Source organism: Panthera tigris, chromosome B3, assembly GCF_018350195.1.
Source record: "Panthera tigris isolate Pti1 chromosome B3, P.tigris_Pti1_mat1.1, whole genome shotgun sequence".
NCBI lineage: Eukaryota > Metazoa > Chordata > Mammalia > Carnivora > Felidae > Panthera > Panthera tigris.
Window position 1 is genome coordinate 111,614,639 of NC_056665.1, and position 19,170 is coordinate 111,633,808.

At 40.0% G+C, this 19,170-nt stretch overlaps 1 long non-coding RNA gene across 2 annotated transcripts in view; it reads right to left on the minus strand.

The window, feature by feature from the left end:
* Positions 1-19,170, minus strand: part of LOC122239279 — a 79,409-nt gene that overhangs the window by 6,679 nt on the left and 53,560 nt on the right. For both annotated transcript variants that reach the window (XR_006218229.1, XR_006218230.1), the window contains exon 3: positions 5,968-6,092. This is a non-coding gene — a long non-coding RNA (uncharacterized LOC122239279). The remainder of the gene's footprint in view (positions 1-5,967; positions 6,093-19,170) is intronic.

The window sequence follows — 19,170 nt, forward strand, 5'->3', positions numbered from 1 at the left end:
GTGGATCTTTTTCCTTTTATACTGCTCAGCAGTTGATGAGCCCTGTCAGACTGAAGACTTGTACTTGTCTTCAACTCTTAGAAATTTTCCTCACGATTAAAAAAAAAAATACTACCCTGTATTTTATAGTTTAAATTCTGGAACTACTACTGGTCATATGTTGAATTCTGGATTGATTTTTCCTTTTCATTTTTTTCCCCTCATGTTTTCTGCCTACCTTTTAGCTCTATAGTTTGGAATATTGCTTTGTTTTTATTGTGAACACTTGCTACTAATTTTTAAAGTTTTTAGCATGATTTTTTTACTACAAGAGTTCATTCTTTGACCATTTATTATATTATTCACCCTATTCTTGTCTTGGATACAATGTCTTCTCAGTTGTCTATGAAGGCATAATCGGATTTTTTAAAGTTATTGTTTCCTGAAATAGCTCCTCCAGAGTCCATTATAATTATTTTGGTCCTTCTTTTACATACTGTTCTTCTTCCTCTTGTTTACTACTCATTCATATTCTACAATAAGAAACAAGGCTGATTATTCTAAGTAGTTGGTGATAAAATGAAGGAAAATTTCAGATTTTCATGTTTGTGGGCCCTACTCTCAGGTTCCTAAGGAAGCTACACTCTAGCATTTACTAAGGTCAAAGTTACTTGGCAAAAATTCAAAGCATGGGGTCTATTTATGCCCCCAGAACACATTATACATCTTCTTTTGTTTAAAAAAAAAAAACAATAATAACCAGAAAGAAGCATTCCAAACATAAAGATAAGAAAAAATTTTAAAAACTGCTTGATTCCCATGATATTAAAGTCATACAACCTCGAACATATTAAAAACACAAGATAAAGTCTGCAACTTTCTGGAATGTCCTTCATCATGGTGGTTGGTAACTCTTTTAAATATTTTTTAAGTTTATTTATTTATTTTGAGAGTGAGCTTGGGCAGGGAAGGGGCAGAGATAGAAAGAATCCAAAGAGGATCCACGCTGTCAGCACAGAGCCCAACACGGGACTCAAACTCAAAAACCATGAAATCATGATCTGAGCCAAAATCAAGAGTCATATGTTTAACCAATGGAGTCACCCAGGTGCCCTGGTGATTTTTAACTCTTTATGTGAAAGGAAAACAAACAAACAAACAAAACCTCTGTACCAAATGTTCTTTCCCTCAAGCACTGTCTTCCTTATGAAAATTGTGTATCCTAAGCAGCTGTCCTAACTTGGGCTCAAGTAAACTCTTTTCTTTTTCCTTCAAAATTAAAAAAAAAAATTTAAACATTTATTTATTTGTGAGAGATAGAAAGAGTCAGAGCATGAGTGGGATAGGGGCAGAGAGAGAGAGGGAGACAGAATCCGAAGCAGGCTCCAGGCTCTGAGCTGTCAGCACAGAGCCCGACACAGGGCTCAAACTCACGAACCGTGGGATCATGACCTGAGCCGAAGTCGGATGCTTAACCAACTGAGGCACCCAGGCGCCCCTTTCCTTAAAAATTTTTAAAAAGTCTTCTTCATTTTGCATTGATATTGGTATGATTTCTTTCTGCTACTTTATAGGACTATATAATTATTTTCCCAACAGACCTCTGTCCTGAATTGTAAGGCTGATGGTAACTGTTGTGTATCTGAATAGGATATATTTAATAGAAGGCTTTTCTTTAGGGTGATCAGTGAGGAATAAGCTACCTAAACTCCAGAAGAAAAAATGCTTGGTTCTGGGGCAGCAATAATCCCCAAGAGTCCTCACTCTCTGTAGATTGCTTGTTCTCTTTATTTAGAGAAAGAGCAGAGTTCTCAGTTTGGGTTTGTTTTGCTTTTTGTTTAAGTTTTTGTTTATTTGCTTTTTAGTCTTGGTGCAAATTCAAGCTACTAGTTGTTCTATAAAGGGAGGCCAAAGAGAAGGGGAGTAGGGGGTGGACTTCTCTCAGCTTCAATCAGTCCTTCTCTCTGCAGCTCCCTCTCACCACTGCCCTCCATATGTATTAACTCAGAGTCCAGAACCTCTTCAAGGTTTTATGGGATCAGCTTCCACCTCTCCTCAAGCCCTGTGGTAGCTTCCTCTGCTTCACTCACCAATCAACACATTCCAATCTTCCCTATTCTGAGAATTTCTTGAAATCATTTATTTATTCACCAGTGATTTCTCCTTCCACACTCTTTACCATCATAAATCTATTCCTTTTTGTGTTTCTCTAAATCCTGAATTTCAGCTGGGACTCAGGGAATAAGGGGAGTCCATGAGTGAGTAGTTTTCACACCCTAAATCAGAAGCCCCCAACCCTTCCTTTGGGTGTTTAGACGAGGGGAGAGGGGAGCAGTATTTCCCCTCCCCCAGAGCCAGAGCAGGGGCATCAGTGGACATTGCCCATGGAGGACAGTTGTACCAAACAGAATGGCTCTCTCACAAGAGTCATGAGCCACAGAGGCTATGTGTCAGCAGGGCAAAGAGGACAGACTAGAAGCCCTTGAGAGACAATGGTGAGTCAATTGTCTGAATCAGACAACTGTGAGTCTGTGAGTCAATTGTCTGCAGAATCTGATAAATACTTAGGGGTCACTTTAAGAGGGTAGAAAAGAAGGGGTTAATTTCTAAAACTGGGCAAGCAGAAGTTCATTTCAACATATGTTGGGGATAAGAAAGGAAGTGTAACCTTATATTATAGCCTGAGTTGCTCTTTATAAATTTGCTTCCACAGAAGTGTTAGTAAAGTTCAAGTGAAGATCAATTTTTAGAATATAGAAGTTCACCTCCAGGGACAAATTTTTGCTTGGCACAAGTAATTTGCCTGTTATATAATGTTTGACCCAAAGTGAGGCTAGGATCTTAATATTTATTAAGATTCTAATACATGTTATGAATGTTACATATCTTATTTCATTCAATACTCACAAGAACTCCATGAGATTCACTCATTCCTTCAATCAAGTAAATTTAATGAGAAGCCTACGTATGTATGTCCTGTGCTTGGATGGGGAGTACAATGGTGTATGAAAACCATTGTATCATTGGCCACCACCACTGGCTCACTGTGTTTCCAGTCTAGTGGAGGATGCATACTTAATTAAATAATTACCTAGTTATAAATGCAAAATTATAACTACAAGTTCTATAAAGTACTATGTGATGTCTATCAGAATGCACAAATGAGAAACCTGACCTTTAATGAGGGAGGACCAAGCAAGGCATCTCTAAGAAAATGACACTTGATCTGAAAACAAACAAACAAACAAACAAACAAACAAACAAACAAACAGAGTTAACCAGTTGAAAAGGAGGAAGAGGCTATTCTGAGTAGAATACATAACATGCAAAGGCGCTGGGATGGAGAGAACATGGCATTTTTAGGTGTATGAAAGAAGAACCATTTGGCAACCACTCTAGTAATAATTATTTCATGCAGTAATCATCATTGGATTCTAATATCAGATGAAATGTTTGATAAGGAACAGGTCTACCTAGTCTCAAAGTATCTCTCATAAGATTTTTTTTATTACAAAGGGAAAAATAGTAACATTTCAATGGAGGAACTTGATAGACATCACTTTAACTAAATGACCAAAGTTAATATCACATCAGCAGTAACAGAATACATTGATATCACATGCCTCCTGACATAATGCACTAAGAACACTAAGCGACTTCTATGATATTCCTCCCCCAAATGTATAACCTGTATCTAATTATGAGGAACCATCAGGTAACCCAAAATGAGAGACATTCTAAAGCAGGACTCTAAAAACACCAGTGTCATAAAAGACAAAGAGAGACTGAGGAAGTATTCCAGATTAAGGAGTTGGAAGAGAAATGGAATTTATGTAGAATGTGTGATCCTGAATACTTGAGAAGAAAACATTATTTCCTTTAGCTATAAGTGACATTAATGGGATAACTAGTGAAATTTGAAAGAGGTTTGTAAATTAGAAAACAGGATGATATTTAATTTTTTTGATGCCCTAAAAAGTACAGAAGAATATAGAAAGAATGATAAATATAGTAAAATGTAACATTAGAGGAATATGCATGAAGGGTAAACAAGAATTCTTTGTACTATTTTTGCAGTCTTACTTTAAGTCTGAAATTATGTCAGCGTAAAAGATTAAAACAACAGGGGCACCTGGCTGGCTTAGTAGAGCAGGCAACTCTTGATCTTGGGGCTGTGAGTTCAAGCCCCATGTTAGGCCTAGAGCTTACTTAAAAAAAAAAAGTTAAAACAGCAAAAATATGTGACAGGAGACCCTGACAAGTGGAGCTCAATGAACAAAGAATGTGAGACCACATGCAGTCCTTGATAATTGTGTTAAGATGTTGGTCTTTATCCTGAAAGTGATGGGAAGCCACTGAAAGGCATAGGCAGGTAAATGATATGATCACATCAGCATTTTGTAAAGATCAATCTGGTTTCAGGGCAGAGGAGGAGACTGTAGAGGACCAGAATAATTCATTATAGGGAGGTCAGTTAGATGGGAATGTCATGGTAAAGTGCAACAGAGTGGTGGCAGTGGGCTGGAACACAGCGGGATGGATTAAAGAGCTACTTGGTGGTTAACACTGACAGTGGTTGGGATGGGTTGGAAGCAGGAGAGCAGGGTGAGCAGAGAGGGTGGGAGGAACTGAAATGAACTCCCCGGTTTCTGGTTTACACAATTGGATCGGTGACAGAGACCTTCTCTCAGATCGGGAAGATGGGAAGAAGACCGGGTTCGGGGAAGTCAGGAGTTTAGTTGTGGGTGTGTTGAGGTTCAGTTCCCTCTGGGACACCTAGGTACAGCTGTCAGGCAGGCAGCTGCACCTATACAGGTTTGGAATGGAGGGTAAGGATGAGGCTGAGCTCCCTGAGAGAGCAGGGAGCAGGTACAGAGAGGAGAGCGAGCAGGGCCGGGGGTGGGGGCGCGCCTTGAACACCTCTGTCTGGTGTATCTGTCTGTGTTCTTTCCCTCTTCCATAGGTGACAAATAAGTCTTACGACTGGTAAGTGACAGAAGAAGGACTGAAGTGGAGTCTGACTTCCAACCTGTGCCTTCCCCAGTAAGTTCTCAAAAAAGTGCACGATGTAGCCTTGCTTTTGGTCTTTTTCCAATTTTATGTAAAATCAGCCTGAAGAAATCAAAATGTGCTAAGAAAGAGGCGACACGGAAGAAGAGATTTCCATACCCTCCTGTGTCTGGATGCCCAGTTAACAAGGTTGTTGTTTTTTGTTTGTTTGTTTTGCTTTGTTTTGTTTTGTTTGTTTGTTTTTTTCACCACTTAGGAAAAATAAAAAGCCAGGATTTCTCGAACAGGTTTCAAAGTTTGCTTCAAGTTTACCTTCAGAAGCACATTGGAAAGGTGTTCTCCTTTTTATTTTAAGTGAATCCTTTGGTGTAAAGAGTAAGAAAAATCTATCCCAGCTTTGGGCACACATTTTGGTGGCTAGGCTTCACTGAGATGCTTCCTCCCTGAACTTTAACATTTGTCTCTTGTCAACATGTAAGAAATGGAGAGAATTGGAGCCAGAAGCAGCCAGCTTAGCTAGGACCCAACATAAACCTGTAGTAATCCTACTTCTTCCTCTACTTCCTCATCTCAGGCCACAGCTGTATAGTTGGAGTGAGGAATTTCACGTATTATTTAGAGATTTCGTGTGTTACCCAGAAATTTCATGTCTAGGATTCCATTGACCTTTTCTCAGTGAAGCAAAGCAAACTCACAACTGTCCTTTGGACATCTCACGAGGAAGTCTATGATAACTCCTGATTTATGAGGTTGGCTGCCAGTGAATCCCTAGGATGGGATGGTGGAATGTGAGAGACCAGCCCTAGAACCCAGCGAACAGAAGTGTCTAGAGTGACGGACTAAAGATAAGAAGCACAATGATATGAGGCACTGAGATAAAGTCAGAAGCCCACCTGGGTTTTTAGACAGTTTTTAACCTTCATAAGAACGTTCCCACATCTATTTGATCTTTCACTGTGCTTTACCAACAGCAAGTACCTGCATATCCATACTTTAGTGTAGTTCTGACCCGAGGTCCAGGACATCTTGCCTAAACTCACAGTTATCTTCTGAAGGAGCAGTGTATTTCTTCGACAAGCAGATAAATCCAGTGTTCATATATGCTGTTAACATAAGGGGAAGCTGGGTGAAAGGTAGACAGAAACTCCATGTACCACTTTTGTGACTTTTCTGTATGTCTAAAATTATTCCAAAATAAAAAGTTTTTTTTAAAAGATGGCATTCCACTATATTCTGGTTTCTATCATTTCTGATGAAAGGAGAATGACAATTCACATCATTTTTCTTCTCTTATGTCACTTTTATGATACATCATTTCTCTGGCTGTTTTCAATATTTTCTCTTTATTTTTGGTGTTAGGAATTTGTCTTTGATGCACCTCGGCATAACCTTTTTGTATTTAACCTTGGTGTCCCTCTTCTTTCTGGGACTGTGCTTATATAGATTTCACAGTGAGATTTCTTTCTTTTAACTTATTGCAAAAATATTTTCCTTCATTGACAATATTTATAATGGCCATTTATCTTTAAATCTTTGTATGCTAACTCCAAGGATTGATCCGAAATTTCTCTGGGTTTTATTCTATTTTCTCTCTTTTAAGACTGGGGAACATTTCTTGGTTCTTCACATGTCCAGTAATTTTGAATTGAATTAACCTTGTTAGTGCTATATTGTAGGGATATTGGATTCATTTTTTATTCCTTCAAAGAATGCTGATGTTTTGTTTTAGTGGTCAGTGAAATTGAGTGGACTTAAACTGTGAACTCTGTCTCTTGGACTCAAATCTCACATCTGAGGCACTGGCTTTCTCTGTGGTGCTTGGAGTGCGTCCCTGACATGCATGGCTCATAGACCAACCACAAACTTGGGCAGAGTTTATACACAGAATTTGGGGCTCCTATGCTCTCCTTTCTCACTCTCCAGTCATTGTGGATCTGTGTCCTCTGATTCTTTGGGACAGAAAGACAGAAGGACAGATCTTGTATCAGAGTTTTGTCATCTCATACACACTAACTTCAGTCTGCCATCAGGCTAAAAGTTATTAAAATGGGGATTTCCTCCTTATTTGTCCCTTCTTGAAGGTTTTACCTCCCCTCAGACTTTGCCTTGCCCCCTTCTAGAAGATTGTAGTTATTTTCTGTGGGATGGTGGGATCCAGTAGGAGCCTAATCAGGCATGCTCTTGGTTGCTGCTTCCTGATTGATTCTTGTCTCTCTAGGCCAGTGCCACTTACTACTTAGCAAAAGCATCAAAGAGAAGCAACTCAGACTCTTGGGCTGATTTCTCTGCACTTCCCTTTGCAGCAACATCTTCAAGCCCTTGCTTACTCAGTACCCTTGAACTTCAACTATCATTTCTCAAGCACCATAACACAGCTGAAAACTGCTCAACCTCTTTCTCTTCACAGGTACCTTTTCTCTTACCCTCAGTCCCTCTTCCCAGACCACTCAGAAATTGGCAAATGCCCCAGTTAAAAATTAGCACAGATTGTCCAGCTTACCTTGATGAGTTTCCCTTCTCTCCTGGCCATCCTGTCCTGGCTGCTTTAGTAGCCACCCACCCCCCCTCCCCAAGTCTCAAACATGGAATTTTGTTTTGTTATTATTCATGTTTTCTGGTTACTCACAACAGTAGGTTTGGTCTTCCATGTGCTAGCTTGCCAGGAATGGAAATGGAATGTGAGCATCCAAGTTTTTAAAATTAACCTACATGATTCACGTAAGCGTATGGCAACAATAAGGCAATTTGGGTAAAATATTTATATAAGGCAAAAGTAGTCGTAAAAGTCAGAGTTTTAAAGGTGTAATTCAAGTCAGTGAACTCCATGAAGCATAGTGGATAAGAGCATTTGCTTTGCAGTAGCCAGATCTTCACTCAAATCCTACTCTGCTGGCTCCTAGACAAATTACTTAAGTTCAGGTTTTTCACCTATAAAAGGCAGATAATAGTTCTTACCTCCTCCTAACTAATAGTAGTACCTTAATAGTAATTATGAGAGAATGAAATGAATTACTATTTATAAAACCCTTAGTATAAATATCCATGAGGTATAGATACACTATATATATCCATACACACACACACACACACACACACACACACACACACACAAGAATACATACTTAGATAGATAGAGGATAGAGAAATAGAACAGTAATGCAAACAATACAAAATTGTATGGATGAAAAAGAAGAGAATGCAAAAGCCACAGTATATTATGTATGTATTAGTTTCCTATTGCTGTTATAATGCATTACCACAAACTCAGTGGCTTAAAAAATGCAAATTTATTATCTTACAGTTCTGCAAGTCAGAAGTCCAAAATAGGTTGACAGAACCGTGTTCCTTCTAAAAGCTCTGGGAGAAAACCCCTGCTTTGCCTTTTTTAGATTCTGGAGGCTACCTGTATTCTCTGACATGGGGTCCCACACCCACTTCTGGATGTTGGCCTCCACTTCTGTTGTTGCAGCTCCTTCTCTGACTCTGACACACTTTCTTCCCTCTTCTAAGGGCCTGTGTGATTACACTGGACCCACCCATATACTCCAGGATAATCTTTTTTTTTTTTTTGGAAGAGAATGTTTTTTTAAATTTTTTTTTTAATGTTTATTTATTTTTGAGAGAGAGACAGAATGCGAGTGGGTTGGGGCAGAGAGAGAGGGAGACACAGAATCCGAAGCAGGCTCCAGGCTCCAAGCTATCAGCACAGAGCCTGACGCGGGGCTTGAACTCATGAGCTGTGAGATCATCGCCTGAGCTGAAGTCAGATGTTCAACCGACGGAACCACCCAGGCGCCCCACCAGGATAATCTTCTCATCTCGAGATCCTTAATTTAAGGACATCTGCAAAATTCCTATTATCATGTAAGGAAACATACTCACAAATTTTGGGGACTAGCATGTGGAAATTTGGGGAGGGGAACATTATTCCACAATATACTACAATGTACCACTGCTATGAATTTAATGGCATTCTTCTTACAACTGAGCTAAGAGTAATCAGATACACTGGCTTTTAGATGACTTTGAGCATCTACTTAAGTTTCATCTTTATCATTGTTAATATGGTCTAAAATCCTTTTAAAAATGGCTTTTTAAACTTCAAGGTAGCTACACATCAGATTCTGAATTGCAAGAGGCAATCATGTCTTAGAGCCATCATTTCAGATATCATTCCTATCAGTTACCCAGGCTTTGCTCTTGACTGAATGGTTTTGAAAGAATTCCTATTGTCCTGCAAGTGTTGGAGAGATGATAAAATAAGAATCATTTGGCCATTACCTCCCTACTTTTTCTAAAAGTGCTGGATAGCTCATTTTTTTCCAGGTAATTTTTTTTTCTCGGACAGACATCTTGGGGTCAAGCAATCAACCACTCTGGTAATTATGCTATTATCTTTTCCTTGCTAGTCTATCCCCCTTTCTATGCTACCCTCTTCCTTCTATACATGCATCCTCTTCCCCAGGGGTCCCATTAGCCCTTTGCCCACTTGAAACACCATTGTAACAGCTATCTTCCTTTACCATCATTATCCAAGGACTTATAGCCTCTTCCTTTATAATATAAGTGCACTGGACAGGTAAACTAACCGTTGTAACCATCTGTCACAAAATCAGAGTGGATTAATTCAATAAATGCTATATCACCCTCATATCACATTCCAATGCAGGTTGGTAGGATGTGTGGGGGAGCCCTATGTTTTACACAGTTATTCAGGCACCCAGGCTCCTTCCACCTTGAGGACTTATGCTCCTCTGACTCTGTGGAGATAATAGTTGGAGAAAGAGAGAGAAGGTTCACACATGGGAGGGTTTCATGGACCAGTTCTAGAAGTGGCATATGTCACTTCTGCCCCACATCTGACTAGTCAGACTCTAGTCATTTGGCCACACATAATTAATTGCAAGAGAGTCTGGGAAAAGAGTCCCCAGGAGGGAAAGAAAAATATTTGGTGAACAAGTAGCCAGTTTATACAACAACAAATATTATACTATGTTGTATAGTAGAATATATGACAGAGGATATCATATAATGATATCAATGATATAAAAATTGTATATCATCTATATTCCTGGGTAGATTTTGATATCTTTTAGGATAAAGAGTTTATATCACTTTTTCTGCAGCAGTATCTAACACAGTAGTTGCCCAATAAATGTTTAATGAATGAATCATAGTGTATTGAAGCTAAGAGTCCATGGAGATTTTCTAATCTAAACCCTTCATTTTAAATGTGACGAATCAGAAATCTAGAGATGCTAAGCACTTTGCCCATGTTCACTGGCAGGGCCGGGATCCATTTATCTCACATCCCAGATCAAATGAGACAATCTTTTAAACCAACTTATCTTGTTTCCCAGACCAAATGAGACTCTCTTTTTAACCGACTTATCAGAACTTACACATCTAAACAAGTATTATTTGCCCCTAAGAACTCTCCTTGGGAGTTTTTATACCAGTCAAATACTATTGCCATTTGAAAAATTTATGGAGCTTCTTCGTAGGAATTACTTTCATAGCCTATGACATTTTCTTTAGAATTCTATTAATAGTAGCTGATAAATATTCATCCTTTAAGGATACATTTTATTTTGAGAAACCCAAGTTGTTTGGAGCCCATTTTTATAGATAAAGGTAAGTAGAGGTGATCTGGTCATGTGATACTGGAAAATAAATACAGGTCTTGACCCCAAAAATGGTAAAAGACTGTGTGCCATTTTGTGACAGGCTCTCCTGTATGATTTGCCAACGAGCTTGGAGAGAACTGCAGAAGAGGAGATGTGTGGGCATTTTGAGCAATGGCATCATTGTTGAAAGAAGTGCATGGAGTCCTAAGGCGATGAGTGTGAACAGAACAGTGGCCTGAAATGTACATTCTAATTTGTGTGACACGCCCCCCCATGTCAGAAATACCTGTGTTGCCAAATGCCCATGTTAACTCTTCTAGCACCTTTAATATTCTACTAGGAAACTTAGATAATTTTTAGTCCATCCTAGATCCTTATTCAGAAATCTGCCACAAGATGTGAGGAGAAAGGATTGATAGAAGAATGGGGATGGGCACCTGGATGGCTCAGTCTGTTAGGCATCTGACTCTTGATTTTTGGCTCAGGTCATGATCTAGTGGTTCGTGGGTTTGAGTCCTATGTCAGGCTCAGCACTGGTGGTGCAGACCCTGCTTGAGATTCTCTCTCTCTCTCTCTCTCTCTCTCTCAAAGTAAATAAATAAACTTAAAAAAAAAAAAAGAAGAATGGGGGAAATGATTTCTAGATAAAACAGAAGTTGGTAACCTGATCCACTCTTGTCATGGGAAATACTCAGAAAAATATAAAAACAAAAGACTGCAAAATGCTAGCAAGTTGACTATGCACTCCAGTCAACCCTCCAGTTCAGGAGCTGAGAGGATTCTAAAAGCAGTCACATGCCCAGGGAAGATGTAAGAAGGAAACTGTTGCCCTCTCCATCAATGAGCCCCAGATCAGAGAGAACTTTCCTCCTTAGGGATGATAAACGAACAACCAAGAAGTAACAGGGACCTTCCAGGAGAGTTTGCAACACAAAATAGAGCCCTGCTCCAGTGAAAAGCATCCAGGGCTCTGCCTCAATTACACTACGTTAAGCTGGGGAAGAAGGAAGTCAGAGTTCAGAATCGTGCTTTTGTTTTGTGCACTATATAAAAATGTTAGCATCAGTCTTATTCCTTTCCACTCACACCTGCCTTGTTTTGAGTAGCTTCCCAGCATTTCCCTGAATGATCCAATTTAAAGACTTTTTCAGTTGCATAATTACACTCTTTTGGTAAATTTTGAGCAAGGGCCTGCGCGGAACAGAACTGTTGGGCGCGTACTTCCGGGGCAAGTGCTGTTACAGTAAAGGGGATCTTTTCTAAAGTAAACATTCATTTTGGGAAATAGAAACAGGCGAACAGGTGGCCGTGACATAATTATCCAATAATTCAACAAAGACCCCAACCTAGAAAGTCTTCCGCTGGCCTCCTCCGCCCACACAACCACACATAACAAGAAAGCACCATGGTTCCATGTCCCGGCCACCGTTTCCTCAGGCTGAGCTCTAATGTCTCTTGGAAGCAGTGCTGACAAGAAAAGGGAGGCATGGGCATGTGGCATGGACAGCCTGTCCAACCACAACCCCATGGCCTGACCTGTCCTTCTGCCTCACCCCAACAGCTGATCCTCTTGAAACATGTTTCCCCTTAGACCTTTAGATCATACTTAGCTGAGGAAGTGCTGAGCCTGGCTGCACACTCCTGAAAGGGCAGTAAGTCACAGACACCACGACTGGGCCTTTCACTTTTCACCTCCCCGAAATCACCTCCAGATTAAATGGTCCTCAGTGAACAGTCAAAAGCTGACTCCTCTATCTGCCGGTCCTGCGGCTCCACCTGGGATGAGGGGCCCAGCTGTGCTCTTTTCTGCCTCTCACATCTTCAGAAGTAGTAAAGCCTCAGCAGTTGGAAGTTAGCTGTCAATGTTGCTGATGAGGCAGCAGGAAAATTAGAAACCATTTCCCAGCCTATAGCTGTGTTGGACCCAACAAATGCTAACTGGAGCAAAAAGTTGTGGCTGCACACTTAAGTTAGCAGCCAGGACCAAGGCTTGAGGAGCCGGCACATTGACTGACAAAGGGGCATTTTGAAATAGTCATTATGTTGCCCCAAACTCCTACTTTAAAGGAGGCTTCTCTGATAATTGAGGGTTGTTTAAAATCTGATCTCCTCTGTTAAAACAAAACAAACAACTTAGAAATGCATCAAGCAGATTCCCTGGAGACCAATATAACCCAGAAAATGTAATAATGCAAAGCCTAGGCAGCTGAGTTTTTATTTGTGCCTAGCTTCAGAAAGCCAGACCCCTAAGGGTTCTGAACCCAAGGTTCATTTATTCTTAATAAGCTCAGTTCCAGGGGCGCTGTCAGCCTCCAGCTAATGACACCACCACCAGCAGCTGGGGTAGCTGGATTCCAAAGAAGAGGGAGAATCTAATTGAGATAAGAAATATAAGCATGACTCATGTCAGCATTCGTTAATGTCCAGACCCCACATCTTCTGTTTTTTTTTTTTTTTTTTTTTTTTTTTTTTTAACGTTTATTTTTGAGACAGAGAGAGACAGAGCATGAACGGGGGAGGGTCACAGAGAGAGGGAGACACAGAATCGGAAGCAGGCTCCAGGCTCTGAGCCGTCGGCACAGAGCCCGACGCGGGGCTCGAACTCACGGACCGCGAGATCGTGACCTGAGCCGAAGTCGGACGCTTAACCGACTGAGCCACCCAGGCGCCCCCACATCTGTTTTTAACAGCTCATTCAGCAGGAATTCTCCAGCTCCCTAAGAGAGAGCACTTCTTGGTGCTAATCAAGATCGCACTGGAGACAGAGGCAGCAATGGGCCTCTCAGTCCCCCGTCCACAGATCTAGTCCCATAGCTGCTTGGAAAAGCTGGTCACCAAACACAGAGGGGGTCTGTCCAGGGTTACACTCCAAACTGGCTGTCTCCTGGTCACGAGAGTCTTCAACCTAGATAATACATCATGAACTCACATTTCATTCCCTTCCCAGGGATGTGTTTCCTTCCTAATGTATCCAATGCTGCTAGAGCCTTGTGGAATGAAGGATCTGGGGGAACACTTAGATGTTACTCTAGTCAGCTTGGTCTTGGAAAGCAACTGTCCTAACACAGGCCTTACTCAGATCACCTTCCCTGGGCTGCCAGACTCAGTAACTCGAGTGATCCTCCCTATCCTCTTGGTCAGCCCGATCGGTAAGAAAAGCAAGGCATTTCCAAAATTGTGTCAGCAAAGGAACAAAGAGAAGTTAACTGGCCCACAAGGGAATTGTTCTAGATTGGCCTGGGTTGTGTTTCCCTAACAGAACATGAAGAAGGGTTTCCTATCTGAGGATATGCTAAAACAGACAGAGGGATATTCTTGGTAGAAATACCAGGATAGAAATGCTAAATCTAGGAGGCTTCTCTGATTTCTGTTCCCACCTATGTTCAGTCTAGTCCAAGTTCAGAGCTATATGCTCCAGGAAGACCTGGAGTTTTGCTTTTCATTGATCTCGGGATTTTGTAGCTTGACTCACAGATTGAAATCTCTTGTTTGGACATCTCCTTGGGTCTGGGTCTGCAGAACCACTGCCTATCCAACATGTCCACTTAAACATTTCAAATGATCATTGAATTTAACCCAGCCTCAGTGAAATTTGTGATATTTTCTCCAAACCAGGCTCTCTTCCTATGACATCTCCATGGGTATCCCCATCAGCCTCAGAGTAAATTTAGACAGAAATGAGCACTTGTCTTTGGCATATTCCTCTCCATCACCAGCCTTCACATCCAATTGATCATGGAGTCCTGTCTAGTTATTTCCCAAATGACTCTCAAATATGCCCCCCTCTCCATCTCTCCAGCCACTCTCTCTCTAGCCCAAGAATCTCTCTCTCCCAGTCTCCTGTCAATGACTCCTCTTTGGTCTTCCTACTTTCACCCTTGCCCCTCTGCCTGCAATTCTCCACACAGTATCCAGACTGACCTCATCGTAATACAAATCTGATATGACATTACCATATTTATATCATCCACTTGCTTCCCATGGTTCTCAGGACAAACGTAAAATCCCTAGCATGGCTTGTAAGACTTTCCATAGCCCAGCTCCTACCTCCCTTTCCAGCACCTCTTTCTGCTCTCTAAACACATCAGCTTTTCTTCAGTTCCTCACGGGTGCCATGAGGTACCCTACCGCAAGAGCTTTACACTTAGAGCTCACTCTCCCTGAAGTGCTCTTCTCCTTCTGCTTCATGGCCACTTCTTGAGGGACTCCTCTCTGACCTCCTGACCAGGGCAGTTCTCCTGTTACATGCTGTCATGAGTCTCATGTACCTTCCTTTCAAAGCCTTACCACAGTTATTTGTTGTTGTTGTTTTTGTTTGTACGATTTTTTTTCTTTTAAATACAATTTATTGTCAAATTGGTTTCCATACGACACCCGGTGCTCATCCCACCAAGTGCCCTCTTCCATGCCCATCACCCACCTTCCCCTCTCCCCCACACCATCAATCCTCAGTTTGTTCCCAGTCCTTAAGAGTCTCTTATGGTTTGTTTGTATGATTAGTTGATTAATGTCTCTCTCTTCCAGCTTGCTGTAAGCTCTGTGAAGTCCATTTCTGCTCATTAGGTGTCTCCTATACAATGATGCATAGTTGTTACTCAAAAATCATTGAAGAAATTTATTAAATTAAGTGCCAGGAGGCAATAAAATAATGTCTAAAGAATCTTGAAGGAAAAATGTTATGACTTTTTTCCTTGCTTTAAGTTTTAATTTTACTTGCTTTAAAAAATTAAAATCTTACAGTTAACACTAACAGGGTCTTTGACCACTAACCACACACACATACACACACACACACACACACACACACACAGTCAAAATACCCATTCCTTACTTAGCAGAGATTTTAAACGTGGATAGGTTGTCATTCACTAGGAAGACAAAACATTTCCAGATATACAAGCACTAAAAATATTATCACTCATATATCCTCAAAAAAAAGCTTTTAGAAAATTATTTTACCCAAGGAAAAATAAAAATTATGACAACAAAAGATTCATGGGTCATCTCTACATAGTTTAGACTGAGAGTTGTATTGTATGTTTTAAGATAAGGTCTGTGGTCAGAGGCAAGCTTTCCTTACGATGTTTCAAATTATTTTTAAAAAACAATGTTTCAAATTATTTTTAAAAAACAATGTTTCAAATTATTTTTCTCTTTTTGTTTCCATACCTTCCAGTATGCCAGGAAACTGGGTCTTGAGCCATATCTCTCATTCCCCAGTGATTGCTAATTCTGTTTGATAACATCAGAAAACAGTAATAATGCTGTTCTAGTCCTTGCTAATTATGATCAAACTCCATGTGGATAGGATGCTGTCCCAGGAGAATTGCTAGAAAAAAATATCTTTTTTCATTTCTCCACAAAAGCATAGCTGTAGGAAGAACATATTGTTCATTTTATTGCCAAGGAAATTGAGATAAGATTAGCTACTTTAAAACTCATACAGTTTTTTTTTAAGTGGTAAAGAATAACAAGCCAGATGCTCTCTGTTATTGCACTTTCTTTTTTATCATTTTCATCCAGTATCTACGAAGGTATCTATGTTATTGGTGCTTAAGAGTAGATATACAAATGAACTATGTTGTAAAATACATATAAAAATAAATACGCCAAAATGTTAACAACTGTTATATCTGAATTTAATTATTCATTTAAGTAAATATTCCTTGAGGCCATACTGTATGACAGGTACACAGGATGGAACAATGGACAAAACAAAGATTAGTCAAATTTTATGTATCTTATCTATAATTTTTACTTTATAATAACTTATACTTTCCACAAGTTTGAACATTTATCATACTTTTAGGTTCATTACCATTAAGCTATATGTAATATTCCTTTGTAATATTCTTAAACCTGTCTTCCTTGGCACAAAAACAGACACATAGACCAATGGAATAGAATAGAAACCCCAGAACTAGACCCACAAACGTATGGCCAACTCATCTTTGACAAAGCAGGAAAGAACATCCAACGGAAAAAAGACAGTCTCTGTAACAAATGGTGCTGGGAGAACTGGACAGCAACATGCAGAAGGCTGAAACTAGACCACTTTCTCACACCATTCACAAAAATAAACTCAAAATGGATAAAGGACCTGAATGTGAGACAGGAAACCATCAAAACCCTAGAGGAGAAAGCAGGAAAAGACCTCTCTGACCTCAGCCGTAGCAATCTCTTACTCGGCACATCCCCAAAGGCAAGGGAATTAAAAGCAAAAATGAATTACTGGGACCTTATGAAGATAAAAAGCTTCTGCACAGCAAAGGAAACAACCAACAAAACTAAAAGGCAACCAACGGAATGAGAAAAGACATTTACAAATGACATATCGGACAAAGGGCTAGTATCCAAAATTTATAAAGAGCTCACCAAACTCCACACCCGAAAAACAAATAACCCAGTGAAGACATGGGCAGAAAACATGAATAGACACTTCTCTAAAGAAGACATCCGGATGGCCAACAGGCACATGAAAAGATGCTCAACGTCACTCCTCATCAGGGAAATACAAATCAAAACCACACTCAGATATCACCTCACGCCAGTCAGAGTGGCCAAAATGAACAAATCAGGAGACTATAGATGCTGGCGAGGATGTGGAGAAACGGGAACCCTCTTGCACTGTTGGTGGGAATGCAAATTGGTGCAGCCACTCTGGAAAGCAGTGTGGAGGTTCCTCAGAAAATTAAAAATAGACCTACCCTATGACCCAGCAATAGCACTGCTAGGAATTTACCCAAGGGATACAGGAGTACTGATGCATAGGGGCACTTGTACCCCAATGTTTATAGCAGCACTCTCAACAATAGCCAAATTATGGAAGGAGCCTAAATGTCCATCAACTGATGAATGGATAAAGAAATTGTGGTTTATATACACAATGGAGTACTACATGGCAATGAGAAAGAACGAAATATGGCCCTTTGTAGCAACGTGGGTGGAACTGGAGAGTGTGATGCTAAGTGAAATAAGCCATACAGAGAAAGACAGATACCATATGGTTTCACTCTTATGTGATCCTGAGAAACGTAACAGAAACCCACGGGGGAGGGGAAGGAAAAAAAAAAAAAAGGAGGTTAGAGTGGGAGAGAGCCAAAGCATAAGAGACTCTTAAAAACTGAGAACAAACTGAGGGTTGATGGGGGGTGGGAGGGAGGGGAGGGTGGGTGATGGGTATTGAGGAGGGCACCTTTTGGGATGAGCACTGGGTGTTGTATGGAAACCAATTTGACAATAAATTTCATATATTGAAAAAAAAAAAAAAGAAGAGAGGGAAGGAGGGAGGAAAGGAAAAAAAATTACAGCAAGACATTATGTTTTCAACAAAACTATCAGCTCCTTGGAAGTGACCAGGGACTAAATTTTGTATGGCATTGCTTTTGAATCTTTTACAGCAGTGGGCACAAGGTAAGCATCCAACAGTATATGCCTGCAAATATACAAGATATATGGGAGATTTTTGTTTGTTTTCAAACAAAGGGGGGAAAAAAAACTTCCTAAGCTATTTAAAATAAAAAAGTGTATTTCTCACAAAGTTGCACAATCTACAGCATAAGGGGGTCACATTTTTTCCAATGAGCTGGTTCCATTTTATGCTATACAGCTTCATCAGCTGGCTGTTATTCTGCCAAACTCAGGCAACTCAAAGGTCAAGCTGTTGAGGGGAGACCTTCAGGAGCTGGAACAATTAATAAAAGATGTGAATGACTTTTAAAAAAAAAAAAAACCTGTCTTCTTCAGTTTTGTTCTTGTTTCATTCTTGATATTATTACTTTGTGGCTTCTGCCTTTTTTTTTCCTTAAGTATTCCTGCCAGAGATTTGTCAATTTTTTAAAGCTTTTCAAAGAAAAACTCTCAGTTTTGTTGATCATGCTAGTGTAACTCTTTTTCCTAGATCAATAATTTGTCTTTTGTTGATAATTTTCTTTCTTCTGTGTTTTAAGAAGTTTATTCTATTCTTTTTAACGTCATAATTTTGATGCTAAGCTTATTTATTTCCAGGCTTCTCTTCTAATATGAGCATAATCAGCTATACATCTCCCTGTAAGTACCACATATATTTGACTATAAATTTCCCTCTGAGAACCACTAACTAGCGCACATTTTAATATGTAGTCATTCTTTGTTGTTCAGTTCTAAATGCAAAAGAATCCTGTAAGTAATACCTACAATCTGTACGATGCTAGCAGTTTGCAACGGCTACAACCTGTCACAGTCTATACCGGATCTAAATTTTCCCATAATTCCCAAACAAGAGGCCATGGAGTACTAATTAGCATTGAGAGCATTATGAATAAGTACTAATCTGAGCATAAACTCTGTCTTTAAGGTCTGAATACAAAGACTGGCCAAATAGGCCAAGACCAGATAGTAGTTTTTTCCCCATGAGGGTGTCAATCCATTAACTTGGTAAACAACCTGATCTTATTTTCTCTCATCCTGAATTAAAATTCTTCCCCAAGTATCCTTGGGAAGTCATTTTCCTGACTGTAGATCATGTAAACATCTATACATCTGTTTACGTGTACAAGTCCTTAATAACAATTTA